At 44.4% G+C, this 25011-nt stretch overlaps 1 protein-coding gene and 2 long non-coding RNA genes across 3 annotated transcripts in view; 1 reads left to right on the forward strand and 2 right to left on the reverse strand.

The window, feature by feature from the left end:
* The window catches only part of SLC9A1 (solute carrier family 9 member A1), a 72575-nt gene that overhangs the window by 14176 nt on the left and 33388 nt on the right, over positions 1-25011 (forward strand). The window lies entirely within an intron of this gene.
* LOC308591421 lies at positions 8388-16271 on the reverse strand. The gene is made up of 2 exons (XR_014010170.1): positions 16053-16271; positions 8388-8666 (listed from the first exon to the last, which is right to left on the reverse strand). It is a non-coding gene; the product is annotated as an uncharacterized lncRNA (long non-coding RNA).
* LOC308591839 lies at positions 18693-24620 on the reverse strand. Its single transcript, XR_014010288.1, has 3 exons — positions 24466-24620; positions 19603-20282; positions 18693-19358 (listed from the first exon to the last, which is right to left on the reverse strand). It is a non-coding gene; the product is annotated as an uncharacterized lncRNA (long non-coding RNA).

A 25011-nucleotide genomic window follows, 5' to 3' on the forward strand; every position in this document is an offset into this window, starting at 1 on the left:
CCTTGGGGGAACCCACAAGCTTGGTGTGAAGGCAATAACTGTTTCTAGCCAGGACAAGTGCTATAGAGTTGCATGCTGGATATATAGCCATGACTGGTTGTCAAACATTTGCTTAATCCCCTTTCAAATCCATCTGAGTAAGGGGCCATCTTGTGGCAGCCAGTTCCGTAAGTTAATTATGCTTGAGGCGTGTAGGGCTGGAGCACTGAATTAAATTTATATTTATAATAAAACTTCATTTCTTAGTGTGAAATCACATGTATTGATAGCATTTCAGTGTCTTAAAATGCAGGCATATTTCCTTTTCTCTCTGGAATAGAGAGAAGCTCACCCTAATAAAATACTGAGTGAGGGAGCCGGAACCCATTTTTAGATCATAATTACTGTCTCAAGTGTGGTAATATCTCATGGAGTGGCTTAATAATAATACTTTGTGTATGAGACTTAAGCAGCCTAACTGCACATGATTACACTCTTATGAGATTTTGAAGGCTCTCAATATGCTGTGCTTCATGAATACCACGGACTGATTCCAAGTTGGGTATGCTTTAATAATTAGTATAACGGCTTGCTCAGATGTTCCTCTTGAGGTTAGACAGTGCTGGAGTGAGAGAGAGTTTTGCCACACTGGAGGCTTATGTCAGTGATGTCACTTGTTCAAAGGCATTAATTTTTTTGAAGCCAAATTTAAGTCAGAAAACCAAGAGGAGCTAATTAAGCTGCTTCATCCCTGTTTACACTAACCGTGGTTAGCTTTACCTCAGAATCTTAACAGTTAATGTGAGGGTCAAAAGGTGGTTTGCAAACCTTGCTCTTTTTGGGGGGCGAGCAAATGTTTAATTATTATTGAGCTTTTACAGATGCACAAAATACTGCTGTGGAATAGATGCTTCATAATACGAATTCACCCTCCTTACTGAACTATGAAAAAGACATACTCCATCAGCCAGATTCCCCCTAAATCAGTATGAGAGCCAAGCAGGGTCCTTGTGGGCAATGCAGACCCTGGCTAGAGTTAATCCATGGTTAAAGTGATCAGTTGTAGAGATGTAAAACCATAACCGTGGCTGCCTATGAAAAGGGAATGGAGTGTGTAAGCCACCCTCTGGCGAAGCTGCCACTCTAACCATGGTTGGGAGGTCAGGAATGCTACATCCACAATCATAATTTTAAAAGCAATATATTCCCCCACAAATCAGTTTTGCCTACTTTGAGTCTCCGCCTCAACCCACCCACCCCAAGCGTCTCTGTTTCTCCAGCCATCAGCAATTCTTGTCTCCTTACCTGGCTGTATTCCAAACGAAACATTATCATTCCAGCCCCACCTAGTTATGTGGGATGATTTGAAGGTAGTAGCTACCAACGGTGATGCTGAGTTTAACAAAAATAACAACAAGAAAACTTCTCCTTCCAGCTATTGCACAAGCATCCTTGATAGCTTCAGAAACCTCGGGTGTTCATTGGCAGTAACCAGGTTATATAACAGACACTCATGTCTTCACTTGATTCAGGAGTGTCCCCATTGCAATATAATATGAGAATCCAGCATTGTCATATATTTTAGAGGCATCAACAGTTATTAAAAGAAAGCAAATTGAATGTCTCAACGGGAAACCTTAAATTTATGGGCTGTGTCAAGACCTTGACACTAATGAATGAAGAATTGGAAAGAACAGAGAACATTATGTTGTTCAGTAAAAAACAACAGGTATTTGAAGAAATTGAACTGGAGAGATCAAGATGGATTGGTTTGCCCTGGATCCTGATTAATTTTTAGGAATGTTATGTGAGAAGGTTTAGAAAATTATCTAGATAACCTCTGTTGACCTTTTCCAATGTATTTAGAGATTTGAATGCGAGAGCAGAAAGGGCCTTGAAACGACCCATCAACAGTTAGCGCAGGGGATCAGTTCCTGGGTATCATTCACTTGATCATAGTCTTTCCTACTATGATGAGATGGATTATATTTCTATTTAAATGACAGCAATTGTTTCTATATTTTGCATCTACAAATTGACATATACAATTTTAAAGCAAGGGAAGCTCCCCGCCCCCCCCCCTGAGGATGTGTAAGGGGGGCGGGGGCATTCATAGCTATCCTACTGTTATGAAAAGAAAATGATGCCAGGGCAAGGCCAAAGAGATAAAACCAAAGAGAATGTATGCCTCAATTCTTTCACTTTCTGGAACCTGATTTATTGGCAACCAGCTGGTTAAAATTTACCACCGCGGAAAAAGTTTTGTGCATGTTTTCCTCATCTGACTTCTTCATGAATGGCTTGAATGTGTCAAGGGAAGAAACTTCTTTAAAAAAGAAATGTAAATAGGAATGAATTGCAGGAGCCAGCCTTGTAAACACTTTTTATTCTTTTGATCCCCAAGGCTTAATTTGCCCAAATCAAAACTGACAATTCCCATCAGGACCAAACAGCGAGCAGATACATACTTAGCAAGGTGTCAGACCTTTGCATTGTAAATACTGTAGCTGGGAAAGAGATTTCTTCCCTCTCTTGTTTATTGTAGACAGAAGACCCTTATAACATTGGCTCTAAATCCAAAAACAAATTGCAAAAGTGCAGCAAGATAATCTCATATGTTTGCTATTGAACAAATAATAACATTGAATAAGATAATGGGAATGGTTCCCTATAGTTAAAAAGGTAAAGGGACCCCTGACTATTAGGTCCAGTCGTGGCTGACTCTGGGGTTGCAGCGCTCATCTCGCTTTATTGGCCGAGGGAGCCGGTGTACAGCTTCTGGGTCATGTGGCCAGCATGACTAGGCCACTTCTGGCGAACCAGGGCAACACATGGAAAAGCCGTTTACCTTCCTGCCGGAGCGGTACCTATTTATCTACTTGCACTTTGATGTGCTTTCGAACTGCTAGGTTGGCAGGAGCAGGGACTGAGCAACGGGAGCTCACCCCGTCGCGGGGATTCGAACCGCCGACCTTCTAATTGGCAAGTCCTAGGCTCTGTGGTTTAACCCATAGCACCACCCGCATCCCTTCCCTATAGTTGGTGGCTTTAAAAAATCAAATTCTATGCTACAAGTTAAATTTTGCAGGGTAAATTTGCAAAATAATGTATTTTGCATAAGTATCCTGCAAAAACTAGGAGCAAGCCCTAATAACCACTGGAAACGTTATTCTGCCACCTGTACGACTGGTGAGATTTCGCTGGCATTTGGTCTGTACACTTTAAACCATACAATTGCATAAGCCATAAGGACCAGAAACTTTTTTAAAGTCCCAAGTTTTTGGAGAACTACATTTTCCACTCATTACCATAGTCTGCCTTTGCATTGCTTGGAATTGTGAAATACACACAGTGTTCGAAACTCCCATTGTTCTAGGTGCATTTTGCGACAGCGAATTTAATGAGTTCGAGCAGCTTCTGGGTGCAGTACTGTGCCTAAGATTTCTGATTAAAACTGCAGAGTGGAAGGAAAGGAGGACCTTCTGCCTCCCTACTTCCAACTAATCTTTGAAGACTGAAGAGACCCTCGAGAATATTAGGGGAGTGGGAAGGGAAAGGACTAAAAAGGACCCCTGACAGTTAAGTCCAGTTGCAAACGACTCTGGGGTTGTGGCGCTCATCTTGCTTTACTGGCGATAGTTTACCGCAGATAGTTTTTCCGAGTCATGTGGCCAGCATGACTAAGCCCCTTCTGGCGAAATCAGAGCAGCGCACAGAAACGCCGTTTACCTTCTCACCAGAGCAGTACCTATCTATCAACTTGCACTTTTTTTGGCGTACTTTCGAACTGCTAAGTTGGCAGAAGCTGGGACTGAGCAACAGGAGGTCACCCCGTCGCAGGGATTCGAACCGCCGACCTTCCGATCAGCAAGTCCTAGGCTCAGTGGTTCAGACCACAGCACTACCCGGGTCCCATGGGAAGGACTAGACCATGTGAAAAATGAACATAATATTTTAGCTGCAGTTTATTCATTTTCAGCTTTGTATTCTGGTTATAAAAAAGTGCACCTAGGCATTCTGTCGTTGCGCCCATAACCTAGGTTTAAGGTGCTATTTAGCTCCTAGGTTTCATATCTCAGTTTCTAACACTGTGTCATGTGTCCAAGCAGTGAGCATCTGAATTGTGTGGAAACTGCCTGGCAGAAGGGCTTTTTGTGAAACCTGAACTCACTATCTAAACCTTACTATGGATAAAAGAGAGGTTGCAGGTTTAGTATATCAGTTATATTTATCAGATTTTATACCACCTTTCAATATATGATTATCTGGGTAGTCTAAAAAAAGTTTAAAAAATAGAGTAAAAATGCAATAAACTAGAAGCAAAATGATAAACACATGATAAAAATGATTATAACAAAAGATGCCACACTGAATAATTCTACATCCTTTCTTGGGGGCTAAGCTAAGTGCTCTTTTATATCAGAGTCATCATTCAATTTATCAGCAATATTTAAATAATGTCAAGATGATTGATTTGCCCTTCAGTGAAACAGGAAGGCTTTATCTATCTACTCAGTGGCTTGGATGTACAGTAATAGATAGCGAAGCCTTCCCCCCACCCGACTGCTCTGCTATAAGCTGTTTATCTTGTGCTACCTTGTCAAATCTCTGCTTCTTCATAATATAACACACGTGTACCAGCATCTTTGCAGAGATGTTTAGCCGGAGAGAGACACCAAATGAAGTTCTCCAACAAGCATTTTGTGAGCCTTTTTGTCTAAGCAACTGAATGACTGCTGGGTTGGCCCACAGATGCTTGGTACCAAACCATATCATTGCATCAAGCCCATAAGGACTAGAAACTTAGGGAACCAGCTTCAGTAGCATCAGTCTCTCTTTCGGAGTGAATTTCTCCATTTTACTTCCTGGTATTTAGATAGAGGTTTTACATTTGATGCTCTGGTAAAACGCAAACATGCTTCTCAGACTCTGGCTTTGAGCCCTGTATTTATTTATTTAGTGACATTTAATATTTGGGTCAACTCCCAGGTTGGCTCAGAAATTAACAATAAAACAATACGCAACCATGGACAACACAGTAACTGAAAGCAGCAAGCCTCAGCCAGTATGGCCAGTGGTGGGAACGAAAATGGCCATTTATCCTTAGCTGAAACCCCTAGGTCAGGGTTGGCTAACCTATAGTCCTCCAGATGTTGGACCAATTCCCATCATCCTTGGCCATTGGCCATGCTTGCTGGGGCTGATGGGAGTTGCAGTTCAACAACATCTCAAGGGTCAGAGGCTCCCTGCCCCTGTCTTACTCCTTTAGCTGTTATGTGTTGCCATTAAGAAAATATTGGATTGGAGCCTATGACCCGTATGTTGCTGGCTGTAATTTTAGAGCTACCTTAAATCTTGAGTGAATCAGCCTTTACATGTTAAAATGATAGACCATAGTTCAGGGCGGTTTACAAAAACGAATTAGAATAAAAATCAAGTTTCCAACTGTGTTGGAAGTCATGAGAAGTAATAATGTAATCTTGGTTTCCAGGTTAGTTATGGTCCCGTTTTTCAAGATGCAATGTTTTCCTCTCCTTGTGGCTTTAATGGCTATTCATATTTAATGGTTTATAAAGCTTTAGTAATCCCCAGTGGGAAGAGCTGTTCCATGCCGTTATAGCTGGTGTTACGTGGCAGATGGTGACAGGTTGGCTGATGTGAGGAGAGCAACTGCTGCTACGGTTTCCTCTCTGATGCAGATATCAAAGTAAATGCAATGCATGTGAGCCACATAAGTTGTGAATACATGTGTGCATGTGCAGAGACATGAACATGCTTTGCATGCAGAACGTCCAGGAAGAGCACAGGGACCTCTGGCAGAGCTTGGTACAGGGCAGATTCTTTTGTCACATTCTTTAAAGCATCTTTTAACTCATGAGCCGGCTGCAAAAGGCTCCCAGGGTGGCTTACAACAAGACAGCCCCTGCCTTCGGGCTTACAGCCTAATTGACATGTCACAGAAGGAAAAGTGAGTGGGAGGGAGGAGGGAAAAAGCAAACTCGACTGCTACTTTATACAAAGTTCTTAGACATCTAGCAGGGAAGAGCAAAGCAAGTTCCCTGCATCTGCCAGTGGATTGGGCCAGATTATTCTCCACCCATACCATACTTTGGGGTGCAGATAGAGCTTCCTCCCTGTGGCCCTTGATCCCATCGCTGATGGCAGAGGCCCTTCAGGTATGCAGTCCCAGGGCAACTCTAGCCCAGAATTCTCTGCTTCAACTGGCAGCATCTCTCCACAGTTTCTCTTTTCTCTCACAACACTAGATGCCAACCTTCCCTGCGTTCTGAGCAGCAGGAGGAAAGGTGCTTTCTGTGTGTAACCATGATGCTGGCCGATGCAGGTTCCTTTTCCCCAGTTGATTGGGGTGGAGGGCGTGTGTGTGAGAGGGATGCCCTTACCCTTTTGTGGTCTTTCCCTCTATTCTGGCCTTTTTGATGTGGCTGCCATGGTGTGCCATACGACACACTGCACACAGCAGCCATTTCGTGACTGGTGCCCCACATCAGAATCCCAAATGTACCCACTGGCCCAAAAAAGTTTGGCAAGAAGGTGCTGTACTGGAGCATGCTGGGACAAGATGGAGTCGGTTGCGTTCCGTACAAGTTCTTTCTTCCATAAATCCTTTCTACAGAAAAGGTGAAGGAGGAGGGAGAAACGACCCTCGTTGTGCCAGTAATTTATATGCTATTCTCTGGCAACCCACAAGGAGCAGCTCAGGAAATAACTTTGCCAGTTCTTCCCATGTCACCCAGTAGGCTGAGATACTTAAGTCACGAACAGTTCTGCTGGTGGCTTGAAGCTTGATGGGACAGGCTGAAGCCTTCCTTTGGAAGCAGCAGTCCTCTGGTCTTGATGCTTACCCGCCTCTCTGAAGCATGATTTATTGATTATCAGAGCAACTTATCATCCTGTGGCTGAGAATGTTTCTAGTACAATATTTGGCCAGGCTGACAGGAACATGGCTTGTAAAGACATAACCTTTTATTGTTTATTATTACCTTTTTTTCCTGCCCAGGCTTTCCCTAGCCCATGAGGTCAGACTCTGTTTTCATCTGTATAAATCCCCCAAAATCCTATTTTTAAAATAAAATAAAACCATATGCTTTTATACTACTGCTTTCCTGGCTTTTATAGTCAAGTTTTTGTTTTAGTGGTATTATTTGTTGCATTTATGTTGTACAGTGCTTAAGGTATTCCACCCCACCCCACCCCACCCCCAAATTAAAATGGTGCATAAAAGTGGTAAATAAATAATTGAAATAAATAAACGTGGTCAGGAAAGGCGAGAGCCTATCTAAGTGAGCATTTGCTTCCTCGTCTGGTAGAAATGGAGCCCCGATCCAGGGGCATGGTGTGGCCATATTGCCTTGTCATTGGTGGGGCAAACAGCTAGAGTGGGTATAATGGGAGTTTGCCCTCCTTTGCACCAGTGCTCCATCACACGCCTTCTTTCTGGTACTGCTGATTATGCTAGCAATAGGAAACTATTGTTGGAAACAGAGCATCTTTCCTCTGGGCTCTGGAGATTCTTTGGCTGCCCTGCTTCTCTTTCAGAAAGGCCTAGTTCTTCTCCAGTATGAGGAGCCTAGGCGACATAAGTGCTGGTTGTCTCCCTGGAATACATATTTCTCTCATCAAGTCATGTGGCCAGTGCCACATGTTCATCTTTGTGTATGTGTGCGTGTGTTGGCTATCCTTATCTTTCCCTTCCATCCGCCTTTATCGGTCTGCTCCAGAGTGGTGTGTATAAAAAAAGGTCCCCATGAGAGCAAAAGGAGGAGATAGTTGGGGAATGTTTTCACGTGGTGGTTTCATTTTCTCTAAGGTACATGAAAGTTTGGGCTGTTTTTCTCCGTATCTGAATACGTATCTTTCATATCTGAATTTGGAAGCACTGGGCTCTTGAAAACAGTGGTGTTTCGTGTCAATCAGCCGTTATTGTTACGATGACAGAACACCCATTTAAGTTACAGTCAAATGAAATTTGAAATTTGCTGGCCAGCAGAAGAGTATTAAGAATTCACAGCACCATCGGAACTTGCAGTCTAATTAAGCCGTAGTCCAGAGATGGGGACGGGTCTCAAGGGCACCAGTCTGTTCAGCTGTGGCTCTCCAAATGTTTTTGGACTCCAAATCCCAACATCCCTGACCTCTTGCCCTCCTGCCTGGGGCTGGTGGGAGCAGGAGTGCAGCAACGTCTGGGGGTCCAAATGATTTCCCAGGCATTCTGTAGTAGGCTTTCTTTAACCAGAGTGAATTTTCCCACTTTACGCTTTTGGTTAATTTTCCCCAATGAAAAAAGAGAGAGGAGCATTTTATAAATTGCAGAAAATGTGTGGGAGGAAAATAGATTGGTGACAATACATGCTTTTAGAAGTGCTCTAGAAGAAGTGGGCCTCTTTGGCTTTTATGAGAGTGAGATTCCAGTTTTAATGCAAGCAGTTTTATCTTCAGTTTTCCTGCAAGGCTTGGACGTCTTCCTCTGCAGCACACCTTTGCACCTGCAGTACTCTGTCGCCAGCTTCTTTTCTCTGCCACCATCCCCACTGAGTTGCGTCTCTTGTTGCTGACTAAATGGAAACCGCATGTCTCTGTGATGAGCCCAGATGATGACCGGCTGAGCTGTTTTCAAACCAGTAGATGGCCTATGTGGCTGCAGAACATCCTCTCTGCAGTTTTGTAACCTGTGGGGAATATGCACTTTTTAAATACATATGGAAGCCCTGTTTAATTGATCTATACTTTCCTTTTGGGGAGGGTACAGTGGCACCTCAGGTTAAGAACTTAATTTGTTCTGGAGGTTCATTCTTAACCTGAAACTGTTCTTAACCTGAGGTACCACTTTAGCTAATGGGGGCCTCCCGCTGCCACCACGTGATTTCTGTTCTCATCCTGAAGCAAAGTCCTTAACCCGAGGTACTATTTCTGGGTTAGCAGAGTCTGTAACCTGAAGTGTCTGTAACCCGAGGTACCACTGTACTTGTTTAAAATATTAGCTTCAGCTGGGGATTTTTTTGTATTATTTCAAAAACTATTTTTAGCTGTTTTATGGTGTTTGTAAATGGCCTTCAGGTGCATGTAAAAGGCAATTCACAAACAAACACTTTTTGAAGGGGGAAACCTACACCCACTGCAGTGGGTTCAACCTCAATTTGTCCCCTCTGTGGGGTCCCTAGGAGCACTCTTAAATAATTAGATTTCCATCATCTCTTTCCCCCTCAACCCTAATTAGGTTGGGGATTTGCTAACCTCTATTTCTACCTTCTTAAGCTACGAGGGTGCTTCATTCTCTTCCCCATAACTCCTCAAAAAGCTATTTCTTTGCTAGCTATTAATCACTGGGAAGTCCATGTTATCGTGTTAATTGCACACATCTTGAGCAGAATTTGGTCCTGTACAAAGGGAAGGTGCTCTTTGCATCTCCTCTCTTCTGTCCTGTGTTATTTGTCCTCCTATTGAGATTACTTCTTGTCTTTCGCTTGCAGGGGGAAACACAGTTGTTTAAAGACTCAAATCTACTCTCGCGCGGTTATTGTCAATTCCACGGCTGCGAGCAGAATTTTAAGGAGCAGATAAGATAACGGAGAAACAGTGTGGAGTTTCATTTGTGCACAAAAGTACAAGCAGTTCCATCCTAACTGATCCAAAGCATTGGCTTGCATGGGAAAGTTTCACTGTTGGTCCTAATTCGTACCTACTAACACCAAAGCAATACGGTTAGATTAGGAGCATAGGGAACTGCCTTATATTGAGTCAAACCATTGGTCCATCAAGCTCAGCATTGTGTACTCAGGCTGGCAGTCAAGGGACATTCCCAGCCCCACCTGGAGATGCTGGTAAATGAACCTGGGCCAGTTGCCAAACCTGCTGCAGAGGTAAAGCTAGTAATTCTTGAACCCACATTCCAAATAAATCACAAAAAGCCAGAACGTCTGGCTTACAGTTAACTGTGAATGTGGCCAGGATGTAAAGAGCAATGAATGCTGCAAAGAAGGCATTATGTAAATGCTAAGCATTACTTTAACTAGGAGGCTGTAGTGATAATCAAATAATGGCACTGGTTGCCAGGCTGCTGCTTTTTTTGTAAAATATTTGCTTTGCCCCGTAGGCAGGGAAGTGCTGGTCACAAAGTTGGTTACACTTGCAAGTTGCACCAGGTACCTGAAGAACACACAATGGCAGGCCTTTGCCTTCTTGATCTCTTATCTACAGGTGTGGCTTGAAATTCAAAAGGGAACCTGCTATTGACATAGGGCATGGACCTCTGTGGGGAATGTATATTTGCTTTTCTTAAAACTGTAGGTGCTTAGGGAAATAGCCAAAGAGGGCAGTTTTAGACTGTGTAAACAAGTGTAAAAGCAGGAGCTGACCTGTTTTCTCACTCCTGGCTTTGCCCCAACTTCAGACTGCGCCACAGACGTTTCCAAACTGAATGCTCAGTTTTGCCTTCCGCAGTTTTTAAAGTGGGGCTGCCCATTAACTTGAATGGCTCTGAAAGAGGTTAAGACAAATTCATGGGGGATAAGGCTCCCAGAGGTTGCTAGCATTGATGACTGTGTTCTCTCTCCACCGTTGAACGAAGTGCACCTCTGTCTTTTTATCTTGCGTGTCGAGACCCTGCAGCCACCCCCTCGTTGGAAATAACTCACACAAGGACACAGATATTAGGTTTCTGTTATTGGGCAAATTTTGGCCACAACTTTATTGAAATTACAGAATGTGAGCGGTATTGGCTTAGGCATTGATTGGACCTGACCATATCTGACTCCTGCCCATTGTGCAGGAAGTCCAGTAAGGGTAAGCCACCAGTAGGGGGAGCCCTGTCGATGCGAACCAACTCAAACTCCCCCTGGTATTCCCGTTGGGGTCGTGTCAAGGCCCTAGCCCCCATCCAGGCTTCAGACTAGATCAACACCCCCAGATTCCTTTAACAAAATACCCTTAAGCATGGAGGGGCAGGTGATGGCCACACCTCCCCTCCCCCACACAAGGTCAAACAATGCCTAACCGCAACCCTAACAAAGTTGTGACGATTGCTATGAGGTAGGCGAAAACCAAGTGGCCAGTGCCAATTTGCCAAGTGGGAAAATTCCTACCAGGCCCTCGGACAACCAAGGCAACCAACCGAAGTCCATAGTAAGGCCATTGCCTAACCTGCAAAATAGGGAGGGAGGGAGGGTGATTGAGGAAGTGAGCCAAAGAGGAAGTCCTCTGCCTCGCTCCTTCGTTTAAATGGCTCCGGCCACACACCCCCAGCCAGTGGATTGGCTGGCCAGGCTCTGACGTGGCCGGGATCCCCCAGGCAACGGGGGACAAAGCCCCCCGCCCCCGGTGGGGAGTGGGTGGTCACGCGGTCCACTGTAACTCCTCCCCACTGGGAAGTGGAGCGGATTTCCCAAAGGGAAGGAAGGCACCTACAAATGCCGTTGAAAAGCAGCTCTCTTCCGCTCTGCTTTTTAAGGAACACAGTGTCTTTCTTTTTGGGTGGTCTTAGAAACACCCTCTCTTGCATGCATGGTTGGGAATGGAGAAACACATGCAAAAAACGACAATCTGGATATGTTAACAGAAATTTGCAAATCACTGTCAGGAGTGTCCTTCAACCAAACAGGACAGTGCTTATTGCATAGTCATTTTTTAAAAAAATGTATTTGTTTTTTAGAGTCTCGGACCAGGGTGCTTGGTGTGTGAGAGAGTTTAATCTCCCCACTTCTTTATCTGCCTACTGAAGCATCAGAATGACTACCTCCCCCCCCCACTGCTTTTAGCTCTTAGAATTGTAGAGTTGGAAGGGACCCCAAGGGTCATCTAGTCAAACCCCCTGCAATGCAGGAATCTCAATTAAAACATCCATGACGGATGACCATCCAGGATTCTTTGGGGGAAGACATGTGCTTTAAATGAGCGGTGTGAATGTGACCTAAGTCTTAGAGAAGAGTCATGTTGCTGGCATTTGCAAAGCAGGGTGGATTTGGAGCAAGCTTATCCTGAAATGAAGAATTTGTGACTGGCAGGTCGTGATGAAATTGGTTGAACTTGTTTGCCATTAATTTAATTCTAAGTCTCTAAGAAGGACAACTTGCCTTCCATTTTAGATATGAATTATTAAGGGTGTGTGTGTGGGTGTGTTTGGGCTCTGATGGGATTTCAGAAACTTTGAGCACTCAGAGGCGGAAAATCTCATTTTCATTTCTGTTCCAACTTCATTAACTTAAACCCTTCTGCCCTATTATCTGTGCTTTTGGCTTCTCCATTTTAAATTGTTTTAATATGTATTTTACTTTTGTAAAGATTCATTTCAATGTAAGTGGTATATAGAGATAGTATCAAATCAAATCTTATGATGCCCAGTTGTTACTGGCCTTCTGGGATGTGCAAAAATGATGTCTGTCCTATTTCTTTTGAGCTTCCCATAAAACCTCCCCCCTTAAATATTAGGTACAGGAGAAAGTGCCCTGTGCCGTCCCTTCTAGAGATTGCAGGTTTGACATCACTGTTAACCACTGGGTTGTATCCAATGCTAGTTCTATTCAAAACAGACACGTTTAAATTACTAAGTTTGGTCCATTAATTTCAATAGGTGAACTCTGAGTAAAACCTAGTTGGATACAACCTACTATTATTTTTAGATTTGAAACTAGCAGGGTGTCTATACACAGATGAATCTTCTGTGTTTTTGATCCCTTCAGAGCAGACTGTGCCTTACCTGTGTATGCCTGCTATTCACCTGTACTGTTAAGGGATCATGGAAAAGCAGTGCCAGTGTAGGACATCTGCGTGGGTCTTTTTAATACCGCACCCCACATTTGTTAATCCAGCACAGAACTGGGTGCCTTAGAAGCCTATGAGCTGCCCTGAAAGAGCCAGGGTAGCACACTACAGTGGTACCTCAGGTTAAGAACTTAATTCTTAATTGTAGTGTTAAGCAAGCCACTCTATCTCTGCAGTATCTGCAGTATGGGGATAATAAAACTGAGCCACCTTATAGGGTTGTAGGGTGGATTACTGAGAACAAAGAGGATTTATTGTGATTTACTTCCACTTGTTGGAAGCAGATCGTAATCAGTGTGACACCTGAGGAGATGCCAGTTCCTTCTGTTGTCACTCTTGGCTCCAAAATGAATGAGAGAGGCAGATGGTTACAAGTACAGTCTCCATGGACCAGGGAAGCATAAGTTAGTTCCTAGTTCCTTATGCCTGTGTGGGATAGTTGTTAAGAGTTTCAAAGTAGGACTAGGGAGACACGATTTCAAATCCTCACTTTGCCATGAATCTCACTGGGTAACCTTGTGGTATGTAAATGGCTCTTGGAGCCATTTTGGCTGAAAAGCAGGATGCAAAAATTCTACTTAGAGCCATACCATACATTTAAAGTGTATTCAATGCACACTTCCCCCAAAGAATTCTGGGAACTGTAGTTTGTTAAGGGTACTGGGCAGTGCCCCCCCCCGAAAAGTAGGTGCCAATACTTGCCATAAAGTTGTTACGGTAAGTGTCACACTTGTAAACAAAAATAAATAAAAGAAGTGGCTGAGTACCCTTGTGTACCCCTGGGGGAGCACTGGTGTTGGGAATTGTAGGACTTTGAGAGGAAATTACAACCCTTGGATTCTTTGGGGAAAGTCATGTTCTTTAAATTGTGCTTTGAATGCACTTTAAAAATATGGTGAGGGTCTGCCCTCAAAAAGATGGCAATTGATGCATAAAAAGTGTGGAAGATGCATGTTTAGTGGGAGTCAAATGCCGTGCCCTGTATGACAGGATGCTTTTGCTGGGACGGCAAAGACTAGACTTGGAATATCCTCTTGGCCTTAAGTGCATGACTTTACCATTTTGGTTCTTGAGAAGTTATGCTTGCCTTAAGAAGGGGACATTTTCCTGCTGTCTGAAGAGGTATGTGTGTGTGTGGACTCAGAGACACACACACACTCTGGTTGGAGCAATCTAGCTGCAGTGTCCTTTAGAAGGGCAGGCCCCACTGGAGTGTGTTCTCTTTTCTTCCCTTTATATATAAAATCCAATTTCCTATATATTAGCAACTCATCCTCACTCTGCGCTCAGTATCTGGGGCAAGGGCATGAACCTATTTCTTCGTCATGCAGCCTAGCGAAGAAGGAGCCACAGGCGTGCGTGGCTGACTTAGCTGTGCTTGCATTTTCGGAAAGCCACTCTGGAGCCTGCAAATATGCTGCTGATTTCTAAAGGTTTTTCACTTTTTTGGGGTTCTCTGCATCAGTTTCTTCTCACCAAATGACACAGAAGGCTCCCCCCTTCCCAGGCGGTTTCTCCTTCGTCTAGTCCCCTTTTATAGGTATTTTAAAAACAAAGAACTCATTAACATCCCATCGGAAGGATGGTTGCCCAAGGCCTGGAGAAGTGTATAATTAAAGTGTCTATGAGGGGAATATATGAGCGACGTTACAGCAGGCTGCTCCTCTCTGGAGCCTCGTATACTAGAATAGGCAGTTCATGCGTGCAGCGGAAAAAGCAGCTTGAGAGCATCGTTAGATCTGTTACATCCTGCAAAAGTAATAAACCAAAAGAGGGTGGTTTTAATTTTTGATAGATGCCAGCCTCTTTCAAAAGGAGAGTTACGCCTAAAGCAAGTTTAGGCCGTGTTGATGGGACTCCTATCTTCCCTTACCCCAGCCAGCATGGCTGATAGTCAGGGATGATGGGGGACGTAGTGCAGCAACATCTGGAGGGGGTAACAGGTCCCCCAGCCCTGCTGTAATAAGGGAGGCCCCTTTCTTGAAGATGGGAGGGCTGTGCAGGCACAGAGCCACACACCCTTTGTGGAACCCTGAGCCATTTGTACTATGGCGGGCTGTTGCATCTGGCTTTCCTTCATCTACTCCAGCCTTTGCCATCCTGGTGCCTTCCAGATGTTTGGGACATGCTGGCTGGGGCTGATGGAAGTTGGAGTCCTAAGCACCCTAATGAGAACTATGGTAGGTTGCCAAAGACTGATGTAGTTAAAACATTGCTCTTCCAGGATGCTTTCTGGGGCTACTCTTAACATTGTTTGAATCCTGTTTCTTTTGCTGTCTTGGTGCTGAAATCCTCTTAATCACTGGCCATGGCAAAAGCTGTGAGCCAGACTATAAGGTACCAAGCTTCTGGTGCAACAAATCACCCTGGCCTGCTCTTAAAGCAAAGCTCACATATTCCACTGGGCCATAGTCTACTCACTCTCAGGAGCTGTCTATTTGGTTTTCTCAAGTCGGATGGGTTGCAGTAGCTTCACCCTTCTGTAAGCAAGTTTTGGCTTACATATGTCCTGACACAAAGGAGAGGAATTCCGCCGCCTCCTCTTCATCCCCAAGTTTAGATTTGAATGGACAATTCAGACCTACTGGAGCAGTGAATATGCTAGGCTTTCTGATGCTCCAGGCTATTCCAATGCTTCCTGCCTTGGTTTTATTGGATTCAAAATAACAATCAAATAGGAAACGCATACTTGAAATATTTTTCCTTACATCTGCCTCATCTACAAGAGAAAAGGAAAGTTAATCCTGGCCCTAGTTCTCATAAATGCCTTCTTCCTGTCCCTGCAAATTCCAGAATGGCGTTGATGGGATCCATCATTCTTGGCCTCCGAAATGTAAACAGGCATCTCATCTGCCGTCCAAACCAAGTGAAGCATCATGTTTCATTTGGCAGCCAGCGCTGGATGCTTTGCAGGGAATAGCACTAAAAATGGAACACCAAGGCAATGTATTTTCTGGGAACAGTACTTAGTTCAGATATTAAAGCCACTGGATGTCCCTCCATTGAGCAAGTTTAGGAGCCAATGACCTGAGCAGGTCTCTGGCCCTGGCTCATTAACACACGGGTACAGCTTCTGGCTCATAGCTCAGGAAAGGAGCTGGGCAGAATAAGGTAACTGGAGAAGATGGGTTGCAAAGTGCTCCTCAGAGCCAGCTTCTCCACCAGACAGGGAGAAGCGAGCATGCCTTTTACACCAGGAAGGTTTAGAATATGAAGCTCTAAGGGAGCTGGAAGTCTTGCTACTTCCTGGATCTCACTCAAGCATGCTCATTTGTATTTTCCCTGCACTTCTGAGTTACCTCATTTGCATCTATTTGAACTCTTCACCAGTGACCCTGATTCTTCTGCTTGGTTTGCCATCTCCTCTTCCCCTGCGGTCCTTTGTGTGATGAGAGGAGGATGTCCGAGAGTTGGCCAGGGACCTAGGCAACTGAGATTAAGACCTCTGGTCCTGCAGTAGGGATATCTGGATCCAGTGCCTCCTCAGCATTACTGGCAGTGCAGTGGTCTTCCAGGGGGTGCTTCTCCTTCTCCATGGTGACCACCAGGTTCCAGGTCTACACAGGCTGACCCTTGACATCACAGTAGGAGCCATATACATTTATTAATACAGCTATAACCCACCTTTCATTGGAGGAGCTCAAAGTGGTGTACATGTCACACACCCACACCCACTGCACATGTTATCCACTTGACCACCTTTTGAGTTAGGTTAGGCTGAGAGATGGTGACTGGGTCAAGGCCACCAATTGAGCGTCATGGTCTTCCAAGTCTTAGTTCAGCGCTCCAGCCCACCAAACCTCAACTGCAGCTTTTACCTCATGCTAGCCAGGCTGGACGTGGGCAATGTGGCACTCGCTAAAAAAATCAAGGAGGTTCATCCAGAATGCTCTGGGGCATTGCAAAGGCTCCTGGGTCTTATACCAAGGGTTTGGTTCAGTACCAGGCCAGGAGAATACTATTCTCAGCCTTGTGTTGACCTTGCACATGCACCCACGTTCCACTCCACAATAGAGGTAATGTTGGTGTGGAAATGTAACATGTTGGGGGATGTGTTCTGTGGCCATGTGGCGTAGTAGTTGGTGGCAGTGGCCATTGTTAAAACAGCTGTGGCACACACAGGAAGCTTTTTGCTGTCACCACAAAGTGAAAGAGTAGCATTCGTTCTTTGGCTCCCGGCTCCTTGACTAGTGGTGTGTAGTCCTGGGCATTCAGCCCAGAGGAAGAAAAACTCCAAGGGGCTTTAGAATTCTTCCCAACAATGCTCTTACTTTTCTTTCAGAACTCTTTTTTTCTTAGAAAAAGGGAACAAACAACTGATATGAATCACAATAAAGACAAGACAGAATGAAATCGTGCTCCTATATGGACAGATGCCTAATAGCTTGGGATGTAGGACACGTGGTGAAATTGACAAATAGAATCAGTGTCAGATAGCAGACAACCATGTAATATAAATTTATTGAGAAGTGGAGTTGGTTTATTTTATATTGGAATGATAAAATGCAGGATACAGTAAATCTGTGTGCAGTATTAGGTGAGATAAAGGCTGAAGTATAGGATGTCAGATGAGAGGGAGGACAATAAATGTTCATTCTCTCTCTCTCTGTGTGTGTGTGTGTGTGTGTGTGTGTGTGTGTATGTATAGATAGATAGATAGATAGATAGATAAATAAAAACACGTTTGGGGGTTAGAAACAGTGCTTATGGTGGGAAATTTAAAAGTGATTTGATTGGCATGATGACTAACAATTACTGTACTTGTGGAAAAGGAAAAAAAGATGTAGGAATTGACTTAATGCCGATCTCAAACCTTTAAAATTGAATTTTTTTTGTAACTTAAGAAGAATCAGTTTGAAGCTAGAACAGTATTGAAATGAACAGGATCAAATTTGTGTGTGTGTTCCCTTTTTAGTAATAACAGGTGCAGATGCAGAGATTCCTTTAGTGAAAATAACATACAAAAATCCAGCTTATTAGCACTCCCTCTTATTATTTTTTCCTCTTTAACTGAAGACATTCCTTTTTTCAACAAGCCTTTTAAATGGAACCTCCACCCCCTCTGTATCTGTGTTGGATTTGAAATTGTTTTTATATACAGTGGTGCCCCGCAAGACGAACGCCTCGCAAGACGGAAAACCCGCTAGACGAAAGGGTTTTCCGTTTTGGAGGCGCTTCGCAAAACGAATTTCCCTATGGGCTTCCTTCGCAAGACGAAAGCCCATAGGGAAATCTCCGGGACAGCGGGGAAGCGCAGCACGTCTTCCCCACTGTCCTCGGACCTCCTCCGAAGCCTGGTGGTGGGGCGGAGAGCCCTCCTCCCACCGCCAGGCCTCGGAAGGCTCCTCCGAAGGCTGGCGGTGGGGCGGAGAGACCTTCTCCCCACGCCAGCCTTCGGATGGCTGTCCTGAAGACTTGCGGTGGGAGGAGGGTTTTCCTTCCCACCGCCAACATTCAGAATGCTGTTCTGAATGTTGGCGGTGGGGAGGAAAAACCCTCCTCCCACCGCAAGCCCCGGGAACAGAGGAGAAGCGCTGCGCCCCTTCCCCTCTGTTCCCGTACCTGTCCTGAAGGCTTGCGGTGGGGAGAAAAGCCCTTCTCCGCACCGCCAGCCTGGCAAGCGGTTTCCATAGGAACGCATTAATTGATTTTCAATGCATTCCTGTGGGAAACGGTGCTTCGCAAGACGAAAAACTCGCAAGAAGAAAAAACTTGCGAAACGAATTAATTTCGTCTTGCTAGGCACCACTGTATGACAATGGTTTGCATATGTTTTGATTGCTGGTGTTTTTATTATTAAATCCCTTCAAGATGTTTTGTAGGCAGCTATTCATAAATAAAATAAGTGCTTACTAATTCTCATGTGGACTTTTTTTTTTTAAATGCAAACAGATGGGAAATGGGGCTTAAGACTAGTTAAGATAAGAAACAGCAATTGACCAATTAGTCCATTGCAACCCAGAATTACTTATTGGATCTTTCCTGGTTTTAAACTGCCTCTCCTGGGAGAGCCAAGCAATGCACAGGGAGGTGGGTGTTGATACTGCTATGTATGCCTAGGGCTGGGCGAGGGGACCTGAACAGAGTTTGAAGGGCTTCTTGCTGAGGCTAATTGGCAACTTGACTTAAGATTTCCCACAAGAAATGTGTGGGTTCCAATACACTTGCAGAGAGGAGTTCCTTCCCAGTTCGGCATAATTGAAATCAAAGGCTATTACATTATGCAAAAATGGGGGGGGGTGTTAATTGCCACTTCTGTGTTTTATTATTACTCAGTTCTAAAGAGCTTTTTGGCATGCAAAGAACTCTGGAACTTGGACATCTTCATTTGGAGCTCAGTGGGACTTACTCTGAAGGAAAGTGCACATGAAATTGCTGCCTTGGTTGTGTTTGCTTTAGTAAGCCTGTCATGTCTTGCTCTTATCTATCTATGACACAGAACTGAGACGTGATGGCTTGCCCAACACATGACCATTCACCTACCTTGAGGAAACTGAGTTCAGTTTTACCATGCTTTTAGCTGGGTGCAAAAGTCAAACCAGGAAAAGGTCAGGATTTAAGGCGGCCTTAGAGCAGGGAAAGGGAGCGGGCGCCAGAGATGGGTTCTGCATACAGTGGTACCTTGGGTTACATACGCTTCAGGTTACATACACTTCAGGTTACACACTCCGCTAACCCAGAAATAGTGCTTCAGGTTAAGAACTTTGCTTCAGGATAAGAACAGAAATCTTTCTCTGGCGGCACGGCGGCAGCAGGAGGCCCCATTAGCTAAAGTGGTGCTTCAGGTTAAGAACAGTTTCAGGTTAAGAACAGACCTCCAGAACGAATTAAGTACTTAACCCGAGGTACCACTGTACAAGGAACCAAGCTTTGAGGGTAGGACTTCATAGGGCCTAGTATACAGAGAGTTGCTCCTGGGGTCAGCTGCCAAAATGCTCTTTCGGGTTGGGCTTGCAGTGAAAGGTGGTGCCCTCGAAGAACAGAGCTCATTCTGTCAGAACTGTAGGATTTTGATTACCATTTGCTGGAAACTGCCTGGGTTCTACCACACAACACACACACACACACACACACACACACACACACACACACTCATATGCCCTTACTCTTAACAACTTTCAAATTGTGGCTGAGTCTGGCAGAATTCTACTGCTTAATTTCCTCTTTATTTGCATTGCAAAGTCACATCGTTCCCTCGAATGTTGTGGCGATTAATAATTTCAATGGAGCTCTGCATGGCAGGTCGTTAAGAGCAAGAGCAGCCAGCCGCAGGCTCCGTGCCTGGCATAGCATTTGGCTATGTTCTGACAGTTGTTATAAAGTACGGGTTCTGAGCACGCCGGGTTGGTGTCTGAATTCGTGTCTGTTAGTGCTGAAGGTTATTTATGGGTCTCATGCATCGAGAGTGAGTCATCCTGTAACTGTGCTTTTCCAGATGGAATTTCAGCTGGGATTTTTCCTCTCAAAAGTCAGGGGATCCTTCACTTTACAGTCTTGAGAAATGCAGCCATTGAGCCAAATCCTAAACCCTAAAAAATGAAAGCCATTTAACTGAGCATATGTTTAAATATATTATATATTATTACACATTCCTCACTTGCTACAGTTCTGCTATATGTGAGTACAGTGCTATGCATGTTCTCTCAGATGTAAGTCCCTTTGTGCTTTTTAAATCCACAGTTTCCTGATTCAGAAGTTACAGGAAACTGTGGCTTAACCACAGTCTCTCCCTTGAAGTCATGTAACTGAAGGGGAGATAAGTGAGTGTGAAAGCACAAGGCATGTACAAAAAGGCCAAGGTTTGTTGCATCTGAACCAGGTCCACTTTCTGCCCACTCACTATGCACACCACAGATTGAGATATCTGAATGGAGAGCATTTTTTTACTTCCTTGTTTGCCTTTTGCTGGTTGGCTGAGGAGCTGTAGTGTATTTAGTAAGATTTCAGAGGGTTTTCCTAGGGGGTTTTGACTTTCGGTGGAGGGTGTCAAAATTCTGTGGTTGGGAATGCATGAAAAATTTCCCCAAAGGAATCAGTGGAAATCATTGACTTGTGATGCAAATGCTTGCCTAATGAATGATTTCTAGGGAACGCACTGTGTTTGAAAAGCAAGATCTGTGTGCATTTGCTTTAATTGCAGATGTACAAGTGGGGCATAAGTGGAGGCGAACAGCCAGTCCTACAAGGCTCAGGAACTCTCAGAGAGGGACTTGGAGCAACCATCCAAGGCTGCACTCTCAGTTTCAGAAAACTACAACTAGAAATTATAGCAAAGAGAGAAATAGGGGAGAGAGAATGTGGCAGTTTTTTTGGGAGGGAGGAAGCACCATGGCCCTCTCACTTCCTTAAGAGCTGGTGGTGATCATTTCCAGTGTTTAATTGCACCTTAGAAACTAGCTGATTTCTTGTGACATGAATTCGACTCTAGTCCATTGAAGAAAGGGGGCTACCTTGGCATCCTGGCACAAGAAGGTATGGCAAATAGACTTACTTGGGAAATGTAAACAAAAGCTACATATAGCATGAGAGAAAACACAAAGCCACATTATTGGCTACATGGTGGAGATTTATTACTTTTACAAATCACTCTGACAAACAGCCGAAAGATTCCTAAAGTGCTTTCTGATTTATGGGTTTCATAAACCTTTATTTGTCTATTACATTAACTGTAACTCTTAACCTGATGACTGTATATGGAATCACATGTGTGGGTGCCACTTCCACAACTTTGCGACGTGTCATATTTTTACTTTGCATTTCTTTGTATTATCTTCCCCCTTGTTCTACTTTGGGAGGGGGAAGGTGCAAGAAAAAATACAAGAAAACCTTTCTCAGCCATCCTGAAGATGCAGAGGAACACAAAATGACCCCTAGCTAGGTTGATCAATTTTTTGCAACTCACCTTTCCAAATGCACGAGGGTAGCTAATAATAAAAGCATAAGACTGCAAATTGACCAACTGCATCTTAGAAAGGAGAAACAGCGTCGTTGCAAGGTCCTACTAGAGGACAAAAGATGAGCTTACTTGGAGAGGCTTTCTCTGTGGTATGTTGCCAACATCATTGCACAAAATCAGCCCACCTTAAAAATCTTTTATTCCACATGAAGCTGCTCCCTGCCTCTTTGATCTCCGTGGCTGTGTTTTATTGGCCTATGCTTTTATAGAGTCTGCTACGAGATGTATTCCTAGGGAGGCTAAAGTGAAGTTGATGCCCTGTGTTGTTTCAGCATTTTAATAGCCAGGAAAGAAAGAAAGAAGGGAGCAAAGTAATGAAGCTCAGCAATGGCAAATTAATCTGGGAACATTGGAGCAGGGAGAGGGAATTGAGTTGTAAGGACTTTTCAGGAGCGGCAGCAGTAAAACCCTCAGCAGGAAGAGAAACCTGAAGAACAGAATATGGTGCAAGGGAAAAGAAGTTGAGAAAAGTGGGTTGAGGTTTAAACAACAGACCTGAATCAGGATGCAACCATTTTTTCCATAAATCTTATCAAGTTTCATTGCTGTAAATTTTCAGACCTTCTTGTGCTATGTCATTTTTGTTTCCCATAAAACCTGAATCAAGCAAATGACCTGTTTGTGTTGGTGCTGACCTTTAAAGCCCTAAACGGCCTCGGTCCTGTATACCTGAAGGAGCGTCTCCACCCCCATCATTCAGCCCGGACACTGAAGTCCAGCGGCGAGGGCCTTCTAGCGGTTCCCTTGCTGTGAGAAGTGAGGTTACAGGGAACCAGGCAGAGGGCCTTCTCGGTATTGGCACCCGCCCTGTGGAACGCCCTCCCAGCAGATGTCAAGGCAATAAACTACTATTTTACTTTTAAAATACAACAGAAGGCGGCCCTGTTTAGGGAAGTTTTTAATGTCTGACACTGTATTGTTTTTAATATTTGGTTGGAAGCCTCCCAGAGTGGCTGGGGAAACCCAGCCAGATGGGCAGGGTATAAATAAATTAATTATTATTATTATTATTATTATTATTATTATTATTACTGTTTTTGTAGCCGTTCCTTATACAGTAGGGTAGAGATAAGCAGCCTTTGTCCTGGGGCTCAGTGTGGCCCTTAGGGCCTCTCTGCCTGGCCCACATCTCGCACTGACCCTGCTTCATGTCTGAAGGTGTACTTGAACTCCAAGCACAGGAAGGGGGGAGTGTGAGCGTGTGCAGAAACTAGCCAGTGCTCGGTAACTGGCCTTTACAAAGGTAAAGAATTACGCTCAGTTCTCTGTCCATTTTTGCTTCTGGCCCCACCCACCATAGGCAGCTTGGAAAGTTGCCCAGAAGGGAATGCAGCCCTTGGGTGAAAAAGGTTCCCCATACTTGTAAGTAGAGGAATGTTACAGGTGTGTTGCTCATATCCGGTAGTCCTGTTTTTAATCTCTGTTAACAACCTTATAGATTCCCAATATCAGTTCCAGAGGTGGTTTATGGAGCTGTTGCAGAGCAATGAGACCTTGAGGGTTCTTAGACTACAGTTCCCATCAGCCCTAGCCAGCATGGCCCGTGGTCGGATATGGACGATGGGATATGTAGTCCCAACAACATCTGAAGGGGGGGGGTAATCAGGTTAGGGAAGGTTGGCGTAAGCCAGAGGTTAGCAAACTTTTTCAACAGAGGGCCAATCCACTGTCCCTCAGACCTTGTGGGGAGCTGTACTATATTTTGGAAAGAAAAAAAAATGAACGAATTCCTATGCCCCACAAATAACCCAGAGATGCATTTTAAATAAAAGTACACATTCTACTCATGTAAAAACACCAGGCAGGCCCCACAAATATCCCAGAGATGCATTTTAAATAAAAGGACACATTCTACTCATGTAAAAACACTGAATCCCCGACCACCCGCAAGCCGGATTTAGAAGGCGATTGGGCCGGATCTGGCCCCTGGGCCTTAGTTTGCCTACCCATGGCGTAAGCTATTTTGGATTTGGAGGTAGAAGAGATTTTTCTGTCCTCTGGGTGCCTTTTTGGAGCTAAGATGTCACACATTGCCCAGGAAACAAAGAAGGGTGTTTTTAGCTGCATGAGACCCTCTCTGATAGATCCGGAAGATGCTTGGTGTTATCACCTCCTTAGCCAGTGTGCAGCACTAAGCTAAAGTTTTGGAAGAGCACGGGAGATTCAGCCTGTAGGAGAGAGTTTCCTTGGTTACAGAGATGAGCAAATGACGTGAAGGAGTCCTGGGGAGTGCTGGCTTCAGTATTTAATCTCTGTTTTCCCAGTTGGGGAAGAGATGCAAATAAAGTCCCCTGACAGCACCAGGAACTCATTATTATAATACTAAATGCTGGAAGGGACTTTTGAACAGCCTCATTTTGACAGGGGCATTCTATGGAAGTTGCTTCTCAAGCAGGGATTCACATTTTGAACCTGCCCCATGCCCCAACTTCAAGTACTCACTCCTCCTTTGATTCTTACCATCTCTCTTCTTGGATTGGTATGGGAGCATGATACTCCTGGGAAGGATTTTCCATTTGCTCCTCTACTACCACTGCTGAAATGGCAATGCCAAAATATTTACGCCTTTTGTCATAGCAATTCAGGAGGGAGGGCGTGGAGTTTGTTGCTTTGTTTCTTAGATTGGAATAACTTTCCTGCTTGCTCACCTGGAGTGGATTTTTGCTCTCTGCAGGCGACCAGCAATTCATGTGCTTGATTCTAGTTACGTGTCTTGATTTCTGTTTAAGACTGGGATAATTTTCCTGCCTGCTCACCTGGGGTTGATTTCTGCTCTCCACAGGCGACCAAGCGAGTGACAGATTTAACATGCTTGGTTTTAGTCGCATGTCTTGTAGCCCAAGTGCCCAGCTTGCGAGCTTCTGCTGTTCTTCTGTCTCGTCGGTATCTGGCTTTTGTATTGTTCGGGAACACTAACAGCAGCAATCTGCTAGAACCAAAAACAAAAATACCCCAGGCTCTTTAGTTATAAAAAGATGGGAGGTGCAGAGTGACTGGGTGTTCTGAATTTCAACCAAGATCAAAGATTTAATGAAAGCACACTCAGTGTGGGTGTTATTTTTAGAGCATTGCAAAAAAGATTCTGAATCCTTCATTCTCATTAACTCAGGGGTGCTCCATCCTAATGGAATCCTGACAGCCCAGGGGGACAAAGTGAGAGACAGTTATAATTTCTAGATTTGAGTCTTTAATTTGTACTTAACTCTGCTGTTTTTGTAAAGTGGGGGGTTGGGGGAGTGACTTTGCTGCAGCCTTCAGCGACTCGAGCAGCTCACGAGTCTGCAGGTGGGCGACGAGTTCAA

This window comes from Podarcis bocagei (genome assembly GCF_964188305.1).
Source record: "Podarcis bocagei genome assembly, chromosome: 7".
Taxonomy (NCBI): Eukaryota; Metazoa; Chordata; class Lepidosauria; order Squamata; family Lacertidae; genus Podarcis; species Podarcis bocagei.